Below are 11,010 nucleotides of genomic sequence, written 5' to 3' on the forward strand. Positions count from 1 at the left end.
GCCCTCCTTGAACAACTACTCTTAATTATTCTCCCTTCTACATTTTCTCACCAAGTAAAATCAATCCCCCTGTGGGTCAACACTACATACGTCTAGAACAGACTTACCTAGGTTAAAAGCTTGGGAATTCTTGTTATTCTAACAAGAAAAGAAGTCATTTGAGGCTGCGTGGTGGTGGTGGTGCGGGCCTTTAATTCCAGCAGTCAGGAGGCAGAGGCAGGCAAATCTCTGAGTCTGGGGCCAGCCTGGTCTACAGAGTGAGTTCTAGGACAGCCAGGGCTACACAGAGAAACCATGTCCCAAAAAAGGGGGGGGGGGAGTCCATTTGAACCTGCTCTGCCGGGGAGCCAGGAATAAGATCTTTTGGAAGAAATTCCTCTTGATGAAAATGGGGCCGAGTAGCTAAATTTATGTAACAAGCATTTATTACGCAATAAATGCGGCTTTAACAAATTTGATTGTATGGACTTTTGGAGGACTTTTTAGGATTAACTTTAAAACACAGAATTTAGGGACTAGTGAGGTGGCTCAGCAGGTGAAGGCAGCTGCTACCAAGCCTGAGGACTTGGGGACCCACAAGGTGGGAGGAGAAAGCCAGCTTTCCCAAGGTGTCCTTAATTCGTGCTACAGCTTGAGCTCACACAATAAGAATGGGGAGAGGGGAGACGTTGAGGAATATGTCTAATGTCCTGTAACTGGAGCTCAGTGGTAGTGTTGCTTCCCCAGCAGGCAGGAGAGCCCAGGCTCAACGCTCAGCCAGGCACACACCCCTCACCAGCCAGGAATCCAAGGTTTTGCTCTCTGCACGTGGCTTTAACTACTTGATGGGAATCATTTCCTAATGCCTAAAGGCTGTCTTAGAAATAAGTGAGTTTGAAATACTGTTTGTTTCTGTCACAAGTCCTATTCTTTGGCTTCAACCATTATACCTCTAAAAGGGACCCCCCCCCTCACCCCACTACCCCCCCCCACACCCACTGGGTTAAGCGAAGGATCAAATGTAGACATTTCACTCCATGAAAACTTAATAAAGACCGCCAAACAGAAACAGTGGCAAGGATTTTTGTTCAGTTTGTACTTATTCCTACATTACCTCATTTCTACGGGGTCTCTGGGACCAGTTCTCACTCTAGTTCAAACTGGCCTTGATCTGCCACCCTTCTGCCTCTTGGGCGCCTCTCCTGGGCTCGAGATCACAAGCGCTTGCTTTTTGAAGCATGTATTTCCCTGATTCATCTCCAATCCCTCGAGGAACATAGGGCCCGGGTTGTTGGTTATTTCCTCTCCGAAGCCCCAGTGATAAAAATCCAAGCAGGCAGTCGCGGGACGGCTATTGCCGGCAATCGGGCCCTTCCCGGGCAGGAAGCGCGTCGCTGTCCCCAGCTGTGCCGTGAGTCCGTCCTTTGCGAGGATCCGCCTCTGCGGGTGGCGGGCGACACCTGTGGCCGCCTCTGGGAGGAGAGCGGAGTTGGCAGCTTGGCCTGCGAGCGTCGGGAACCCAGGTAAACCACCGCAGCCTGATGCACTCCACTGCGGGGAGGCCCCGACCACCCCCACCCCCATCCCCACAGCCCGGCCTTGGTCGGTCTGGGTCTGGATTGCACGGCACCTGAACCGTGGGTGGAATCAGTTCTATTTTACAGAACTTGAAAAGCTCTTGTGCCAAAACCCCAAATACTGTGTTGGGGGTATGGCCCAGTGGTAGTCCTCATGCTTACAAATTTGTGGGTACCTGCGCGCGCGCGCGCACACACACACAAACTTACATTCTTTTATCTGGAGCAACTCTGTCCAATGGAAAAGTACCACAAGCCACGCGTGTAATTTTAACTGTCCAGTACCCCTCTGACCAGCGGAGAAAGAAGCAGGCGGAATTCATTTTAGTAACATTCCAGTGCCACCAAAGCGCCATCTCAACACGTAACACGGTACGAGTTGGGTTTTTTTGTTTTTTTTGTTTTTTGTTTTTTGTTTTTTTTTGGTTCTTTTTTCCGGAGCTGGGGACCGAACCCAGGGCCTTGCGCTTCCTAGGCAAGCGCTCTACCACTGAGCTAAATCCCCAACCCCACGAGTTGGGTTTTTTAATTCGTTTTTCTTTTTTTTTAAAAAGATTTATTTTTTATTTATATCAGTACATTTCAACTGTCTTCAGACACACCAGAAGAGGACATCAGAGCCCATTACAGATGGCTGTGAGCCACCTTTTGGTTGCTGGGAACTGAACTCAGGACCTCTGGAGGAGCAGTCAGTGCTCTTAACTGTTGAGCCATCTCTCCAGCACCTCGTTTTTCTTACTAAGCCTTCAAAAACATCCTACCTTCAGCTATCTCAACTCTAGCTGGCTGCCCCACGTGACCGTGCGTTGCGTTGCAATGGACAGCACAGCGGGGGACTCTTACTACCCTAGAGTCCACCTGGGAAGATGGACCCTTAAGACCTAGGCAGCAGTAGGGGAAGGCTGAGGTGGAGGACCTTGTCACCCAGGTCTTCTGGATGTGCAAGCTGAACGAGGCAGAGGAGGGCCTCTGCTTCAGAGCCCAACCAGCACGAGGATTCTTCTCTCTCTCCCATCCCCCCTCTCTCCCTGCCTTCTTTCCTTCCTGTTTTTGTTTGAGAGAGAGAGTCTATGTAGCCCGGGTCCTCAGACTCACTATGTGACTCTAAACTGGTCTCAAACTTATGCCAGTCCTCCTGCCTTCACCTGCCCGGAGCTGGGATCTCAGGCATTTGTACCGTTTCTGGTTTGTCTGGTTTGTTTTGTCTTTCTGAGCCCTGCTGTTCTCTTGGGATGGATTTCAGTTTGGGGAAAGCCAAGTTGTGAGGTAACAAACCCAGAGATTCTTTAATCTTAAATTGTTGGTGGTACCAAAAAAAAAAAAGCATCTGAGAAAGGCTTCTAGATGTGCAATTAAGGCTGGAGAGGTGGCTCAGTGATTAGGAACCTTGGCTGCTCTTTCAAAGGACCTGGGTTTGATTCCCATCACCTACATGGTGTCCCACAACCCTCTGTAGCTTCAGTTCCAGGGGACACAGTGCCCTCTTCTGTCCTCTGTGGGCACTGTGTGCATTGGGTGCACACAAACACATACAGGCAAAATACTCACAGGTTTAAAATATCTTTAAAAATAAAAGTGCAATGGCCAAAAACGAATTCAAAATCAAATGCGTAAGGAACCGAGGTGTTTCTGGCATCTGCGTCACACTGCACCCCAGAGTCTGGACATACAAGGACATCTGTATCATACATCTCCAGTGAAAACTCCCCCAAAGGCCTCAGCTGGGATTCCAGACTGTCCTGGGTAAAGTCTGTGTGTACAAAGTCTGCTCCACCAGAAACACTAACCGTGGGAAACAGTATTTTCTATAGTCTTTCCTCAGTGTGTATCAAGTTTGTATATTTTAGATTTTGTTATGTCAAAATGCTTCTTTTTAGCAGTTTCCATTTGAGTGGCTGACTTCAGTTTCATTGAAAAAAATTGTGTGATGAATTTTGGCTTGAGATTAGGACAGAATTTCCGACAGTGCCTCAAATGGCCTGAACTAGACTTCTGCCACTGTGTACTGTCTTCTTATTAGAAGGGAGTGGTGTTTTCAGCACTGAAGATTTAAAAAAGTCAGATCCGTGAGCTGTGAGAAATGTTGAAGACTGTGTGTCTTGTATTGTCAGATGCTCAGCCGTGATGTTATCCCCTACCCATGGTGAGTGTGTGTGTGTGTGTGTATGTGCGTGTGCATGTGTACATGTGTGTTTGTGTGTATGCATGTGTACATGTGTGTGTTTGTGTGTGTATGTGTGTGTGTATGTGTGTATATTTGTGTGTGTGTGTGCGCATGTGTATGCGTGTGTATTGGAGATCAGATCCAGGCCTTAATCACCCCCACTCTAAAATTTAATTCTTTGTGTGAAAAGAAATGCATCTAGTCTATTAGTATGCAAGTTTGCTTTAATTTTTTTAATAAATGTATACACATATACACATATATCCAAAAGAATTGTTTTTAAGTGGACTTAAGATTTATTATCAGTAAATGTTTGATCTACATGCCTGTTTTGTATATCTACATACCTGGGGTCACAATAATTTCTCAAGCAAAGGAAAGAGGTCACAGTGGAAAGGTTGAAGATGCCCTGATTTAGCGGATGTGGACTTAAGCCTGCCACAGCTGAGGAAACCTGTGGCATTTAAACCAGTGGCAACAACCGGCCCTGATTCGGTTTGTTCTAATGTCAAGTTCTGTGTCACTTTCAGATGTGACTAATACCGTCAGCCAGAAACCAAACCCCTGCTTTTCCAGATTGTTTATAAAGGGGCTTATGAGATTAAACTTTCTTCCAACTTCTTTTCTAGTCAAGAAGGGGCCATCTGGGGTTGGTTTAAAAAAAAAAATCAGAGGAGTCAGTCTGCAGGCTCTCACTTTGCAGAGGCTGGGGTGGGGATGTGGTGTCAGGAAAGTGCTTGCTGTCAACTGAGCCATTTTAGAAAGGAAACTGGGCTGACAAGATGGCTTAGTGGGTGAAGGAGCTTGCTACCAAGCCAGATGTGGAGCGTTTGATCCCTGGGTTATCCTCTGATTTTCATCCATGCATCCATGTCACACACACACACACACACACACACACACACACACACACACACACACACACACGTGTGTGTGTTAGATTTGTTACATATATGTTAATTATATATTTTAATATAATATATTACATATATTAATGAACCATCACCCACACGAAGTGAATTATGGGTGTGGATATCCCTCAGTGATAAAAGTCCGTCTAACATTTGTGAAACCCTTGGGTTTCATCCCCTGCACCATAAAAATGAAGAAGAAGAGGGGGGGGGGGAGCCAAGATTTCATTTGTTCCTGTGCCGTGCCGGAGTTCGAGCACAGGTCTCTGAGTGCTGGGCAAGCGTTCTACCACTGAGCCACACACCCAGCTCAGCTGTGCACTACAAAACGGCCAGTGGGAAGGACTTGGAAGGCTGCCAGCACAAAGACGTGACTTCTGCATGGGAGATATGCCATTTAGCTTGATTTGACCTCATTACCCAGTGCATCCATGAACTGAAACGTCGACCTGAGCCCCATAACTGTGTACAGCGTCCATGTGTCACTAAATATCTGTTGGGCTCCAGGCATGGGTCGACACACCCGTAACTCCGGGATTTCTGAAGCCATGGCAGAAGAATGGTGAATTTAAGCATAGGTGGGACTCTTATAGAAAGCTCTAGGCCGGTTTGGGCCGCATGGCTGTGGGTGGAGATGGTTGGAGGCACACACACACAGATAGGAAACAAGACCAAAACTAAATCTGCACGGGTAAGATATTATTACCCTTACAGCCAGCCCTCCGTTTGAATATCTACTCAGCATTCATTTCTTTCATCTTCTGCCTTTAGACTCTGCTCACTGATCAGTGTTTGGTCCTTCCAGCCAACAGACCATGTAGTATACACAGGTTAGGCACTTCGAGCCCCATCTTCAGGTCTTGGAGCAATGTTTTCAGCTTTCTGTGGTTCAGCAAGCACTTGGTGGTAGCACCGGACTCTTGAGCTGTCATTGTAAATAGACGCCATTTATTTATTATTTGTTTATTTATTAAAAAAAAAAGTTGAGATTTATTTATGAGTGCTCTATCTGCATGTACGCCTGCAGGCCAGAAGAGGGCGTCAGATCCTATTACCGATGGTCGTGAGCCACCATGTGGTTGCTGGGGATTTGAACTCAGGACCTCTGGAAGAGCAACAGTGCCCTTAACCACTGAGCCGTCTCTCCAGCCCCTAGACACCATTTTTAAAAAACTCATGTAACAAAGGGGGTTTGTCAGTCAGTGCAAGGTAATAAACCTCATTCATTCACATGTTTAGTCTCAATAATCTTTTAATACCAGGTACTATGTGCTAAGGTCTTGTCAAACCCTTCAGGATATAGCAGAGAAGAAAAAAATCTTCCCTAATTGTCTAGAGGAAGAGACAGAGAATCGGAAGAAGCCAATGCTTTTTTTTTTTTTTTTTTTTTTGGTTCTTTTTTTCGGAGCTGGGGACCGAACCCAGGGCCTTGCGCTTCCTAGGCAAGTGCTCTACCACTGAGCTAAATCCCCAACCCCGAAGCCAATGCTCTTATGGCACAGAGCCAGAATAAAAGAGCAGAGGCAAATTCATTTGGAGTTGGGGGTTGAGACAGGGTCCTGTGTCATCCAAGAAACCTTAAACTTGCTGTAGTCAAGGGTGACCTTAAACTCTTCATCCTACAGATACGTGCCATCACGTCTGGTTTTGTGCAACGCTGGGATTTGAACTCTTGGCTTCCTGTATGCTAGGTGAGCCCTGTACCAACTGAGCCATGTCTCCCGGGCCTCAAATATCCTTTTGGACAGGACAGTTAGAAGTGTCTCTATAGGGCTGGAATTTGGAATCAGGCAAATTAAAAGGACATACCATATTCACTGAAGGGAGAGATGGTCGGCGGATACGTGGCCCCTCACAACCCTCTGGAACTCCAGTACCAGAGAATCTGATGCCCTCTTCTGGCCTCGTTGGGTACTGCATGCCTGTGGTGCACTGGCCTCCATGCAGGTTAAAACACCCGTAAAAACAATGCGTTGGGGGTGGGGGAATCAATCAGTGGTCAGCATGGTTGAAAGTAATAGCATCAGGTGGAGGGCTCTTCCTTGAGGAGCTGTGGTTAATGTGTGCTTTAAAAGAATCACTGTGGGGGCTGGGGATTTAGCTCAGTGGTAGAGCGCTTGCCTAGGAAGCACAAGGCCCTGGGTTCGGTCCCCAGTTCCGAAAAAAAGAACCAAAAAAAAAAAAAAAAAAAATCACTGTAGCTGCTGTGTGGGAATGTAAGGTGTCAGCAGGAAGATTACTGTTTTAATGCAGTTAGGATGACATTACCTTGGATCAGAGAGAGGAGCAGAGATGGCAATTCAGTCGGATGCTGGATATATTTAGAAAGAAGGGCCAGGTGTCGGCCACAAGCCTGTAATCCCAGCGCTTAGAAGCTGGAGGCAGGAGGATCAGTTCAAGGTCGTCTTTGCCTTGTAGTAAGTTTGAGGCTACCCTGAGCTCCATGGATCCTGTCTCGATAACACCTCCCAGAAAAATAAAACCACAAACGAACAAAAACCCAGCAGTTCTGATGGGATTGGCAGATAGCAAAGGTCGGTGCGGTTTAGAAGAGAGGCCAGAGGGCACTCACTGTGCTGTGGGGTTCCACACAGCTGGAGCTCGGCACAGACAGAACTAACAGTCAGGGGAGAGGAGGGACTTCACCTTTGATCCAAGGGAAGGAAGTTGCAAGGGTCCTTAACATGTTTGTCTTCCTGAGTGGCAAGAAAGGAGAATGTATATGACATACGTGCATGGCCCAGGTTGTGTTCACCCCCAATACTCTTTGGCGATGTGTTCTAGGGCATCAGACTTGCTCTCTGAGTCCCCCACGAAGGAACCCGAAAGCACCGGAGTGATTTTGATTTGGCTTTTAATGCGTAGTTTCTTTGCATGAAAACCCAGACTGCTAGTCCCAGGCCACAGTTTTTGTCTTGTGTCTTTAGAAGCATTATAAAAATGAACACCAGGGGGACCTAGTGCGCCTTGGTGGCTGCTTCGCCTATCAGAGGTGGTGGTGGACCTGTGTTAGAGACACATCTGTAGACAAGGGCAGCCACCCTCGCCTCGGTGTTCTGTATGTCTGTAGGAGTGACGCAGCTTGTAATGTGTTAGAATTGCCTTTATGTTGGATGATTTTACTGACTGTTTAAAACTTCAAAGCCGTGGCTTCTAGGCACATGATTGCTTATATCAGTGAACTCCAGAAGTGGGAGATTTTGGAAGTAAGCATCACGCCGGACGTGTGGTAGCACTGGTCTGTAATCCCAGCATGTGAGAGGTGGAGGCAGGAGGATCAGAGGTTCCAGGTTGTCCTTGGCTGGATTGTGAGTTCAAGGCCATCCCAGACAAACCAGAGAGAGGAAGAGAGAGACTGAATTATGATGATTTTGATTTTTAGTTTAGTTTGGACAGAGTAGGGACATCTGACATCTGAGTGTAATACCTCGAAGTGGCTTGATTTTAGTCTATTGAATCTCAGACTTAGGTTGTATCTTCTACTCTATCCCCAGATTTTACTGCTGGAGCGTAAAATCGATAACTCTGTGTGCTGGGAATGTGGCTCAGTTGGTAGAGTACCTGCCTAGCATACCCCAGGTCCCGGGTTTGATCCCCAACACTCCATAAAACTGGCCATAGTAACCATGCCTATAATCCCAGCACTGATTTGGTGGCTGGAGGATCAAATGTTTAAGGTTATCCCCTGCTACATAGCCAGTTGAAGGCTAGCCTGGGCTACATAAGACCCTGCTTCCAAAAAGAAAAAAAAAAGATAAATTGGTAAAGGGTTTGGAGACAGTATGAAGATCTATGGTTGTCTCAAAAGGGCACATAACCTTAACAACTAGACAGAGGCACTCAGCCTACATTTGTACAGAAAGGACACGGTATAATTACGAGGGCAGAAAGTAATGAGCTGAAAACTGAAAAGAGTCATCATGAAAAATAAAAAAAAAAATCCATTAATGAATGCATTGGCAGTCGTCTGGTCTTGCCTGACTTTGGCACCTATGATCTGAAAATTACTTCGGCGGCCAGGGTCTGGAGAGAGTGCTCAGTGGTTAAGAGCACTGGCTGCTCTACCAGAGGACCCACGTTCCATTCTGAGCACCGGCAGAGACGCTCGCAATGTCTGCAACAACAGTTCGGGGGCATACGGCAGACTCTTCCGGCTTCTGCCGGCACTGTACACAGCAGTGACACTGCGTGGGTATGTGGGGGCACACATTTGTAAAGGTCTCTCCTGTGCTTGGGTGTGTGGATGTTAGAGGTCACGATGGGTACCTTGGCTCTGTTTTTCATTATTTTGAGGCAGGGTCTATCCCCAAGCCTGCTCCTTCAGCTAGTCTGAGTGTCAGTTGAGCCCCACGCCCCCACCCAAGGGCTGAGGTTGCAGTTGGCTTCTGTGGTTAAACCATGGGTTAAAGTCAGGCTGGGCAGCAAGGGCTTCACTTGCAGCAGTCTTGTTAGCCCCGAAAATGACCCTTGGAGGTTTTTTTTTTTTTTAGTTTTACTACGTTTTCTTTTCGAAGACTGACTTGGAACTTGTGACAGTCTTGCCTCAGCCTCCCATGTGCTGGCCTTACGGGTGTGAGCCACCACCAGGCCACATCTATGCAGTTCCCATCTCTCAGAACTTAGTTTTCCAAGCTGGGGTGCTCTGACCCATTGCAATGTCATCGACACATGGAGCAGGGATAAGAAACTATGGTCTGCAGGCTAAATTTAGTCCACTACATAGTCATGTTTATTCTTGAGGTGGCAGGACCCAGAGTGCTCCCCAGTGAACTTACTCCCCGGTGCTGCCTCCACTCTGTGACTGACTGTGTAGAACAGGCTGTCCTTGAACTCATGATCTTGAGTTTGTCTCCTGAGTTCTGGAATTATAAGTGTGTGCTACCAAGTCTGGTACCAAGTTTTGCTCACTCTTTATTTCTTTCTTCCTTCCTGTCTCTGTCTGTCTGTCTGTCTGCCTTCCTTCCTTTCTTCCTTTTTTCTTTCTTTCTTCTTTCCTTCCTGCCTTTTTTCTTCATCTTCCTTTTTTCTTTCTTCCTTTCTTTCTTCTTTGTCTTCCCTCTTTCCTTTCTTCCTTCCTTCCTTTCTTTCTTTCTTTTTCTGTCTTCCTTCCTTCCTTCTTTTCTTTATTTTGTTTTCAATTATGTGTATTGTGCGTACGTGTGTGTATCTGGATGAATGCTGAGGTCTGAGAAGTCCAGAAGAGGGTATCAGATCTCCCAGGGCTGTAGTTACTTGCAGTTGGGAGCTGCCCCACGTGGGTGCTGAGAATTGAACTTGGGCCCACTGCAAGAGTGGTATCGAGCCATCTCTCCAGCCCCTCCAAATTTCATTTTAATAGATTGTGAGCTAAAAATGTCTTACCACCCTCCCCCCAGATATTTCACATATGGTCATTTTTATGAAATTCAAACTTCTGCATCCATGATAAAATACTGTTGAAGGCAGCTGTGCCCCTTCGTTTACAGACTGTGCCTGCTTGGGACCTATGATCACAACGGAATAAATAGTTTTGGCAGAATCCTGGGATAAGAAACGCCTCAAGAGTTTACTATCGGGACCTTTATAGTAAAGTCTTGCCAGTCCTTGGCATTGGGTGTCTGTGGTGTTTACTTAGAGATTTAGTGTTCTGAGAAGGCATGTGCTTCAGTTGATACAGTGCCAGGCTAACATGCTCAAAACTCAGGGTTCAACCCCCATCCCCACATAAATCGAGCGGGGTGGAGCATGTGTTCCCCCACTTGGGAGGTGGAGACAGAAGGATCAGAAGTTTAAGGTCAGTCATTCTTGGCTGAATATTAAGTTTTAGGTAAGTCTGGACTACATGAGACCCTGTGTCAAAAGCAAGCAAACACACGGAACAAATCAAGAGGCTCGAAAAGTTCTCGGGGCTTTGCATGACTGGCATTTAGGTAGTTATATCAGCTTCTGATCACCGAGGCAAGATAGCTGAGATAAGCAACCCTTTTAAGCGCATGCTCTCCATAGCCTGACTCCTTTCACTAGCCCCACCTCCCAATAATGGCATGGCCTTTGAGGTATCTTTAGCACCACACCATTTAAACTGTATTGCTTTCTTTTTTTTTTTTTTTTTTTTTGGTTCTTTTTTTCGGAGCTGGGGACCGAACAGGGCCTTGCGCCTGTATTGCTTTCTTAAAAGGCAGGTCTTAGGGTGGCCAGCCTGACCTTGAACTCTTTCGGATCTTTCGGATGCTGGGATTACAGGCACGCACCCCAATGCCCAGATGTGATTACATCTTAAAAAAATACATTTTGGTTTAATTTGTGTGCATGGCATATGTGGGAGAACACATATGCCATGGTGTGTGGGCATCAGAGGACTGATTGTACAAGTTGGTTCTCTCTCCCGTTATGTGGGTTC

General features: G+C 46.7%; 1 protein-coding gene across 7 annotated transcripts in view; it reads left to right on the top strand.

Annotated features, from left to right (window-relative positions):
- Positions 1–1,369: 1,369 nt before the first annotated feature.
- Positions 1,370–11,010, top strand: part of Arsg (arylsulfatase G) — a 138,919-nt gene continuing 129,278 nt past the window's right edge. For all 7 annotated transcript variants that reach the window (XR_015630682.1, XM_087572477.1, XM_087572476.1 and 4 more), the window contains exon 1: positions 1,370–1,502. The gene's annotated coding sequence lies outside the window, so the exon portion shown is untranslated. The remainder of the gene's footprint in view (positions 1,503–11,010) is intronic.

Source organism: Rattus norvegicus, chromosome 10 (genome assembly GCF_021556685.1).
Source record: "Rattus norvegicus strain SHRSP/BbbUtx chromosome 10, alternate assembly SHRSP_T2T, whole genome shotgun sequence".
Lineage (NCBI taxonomy): Eukaryota > Metazoa > Chordata > Mammalia > Rodentia > Muridae > Rattus > Rattus norvegicus.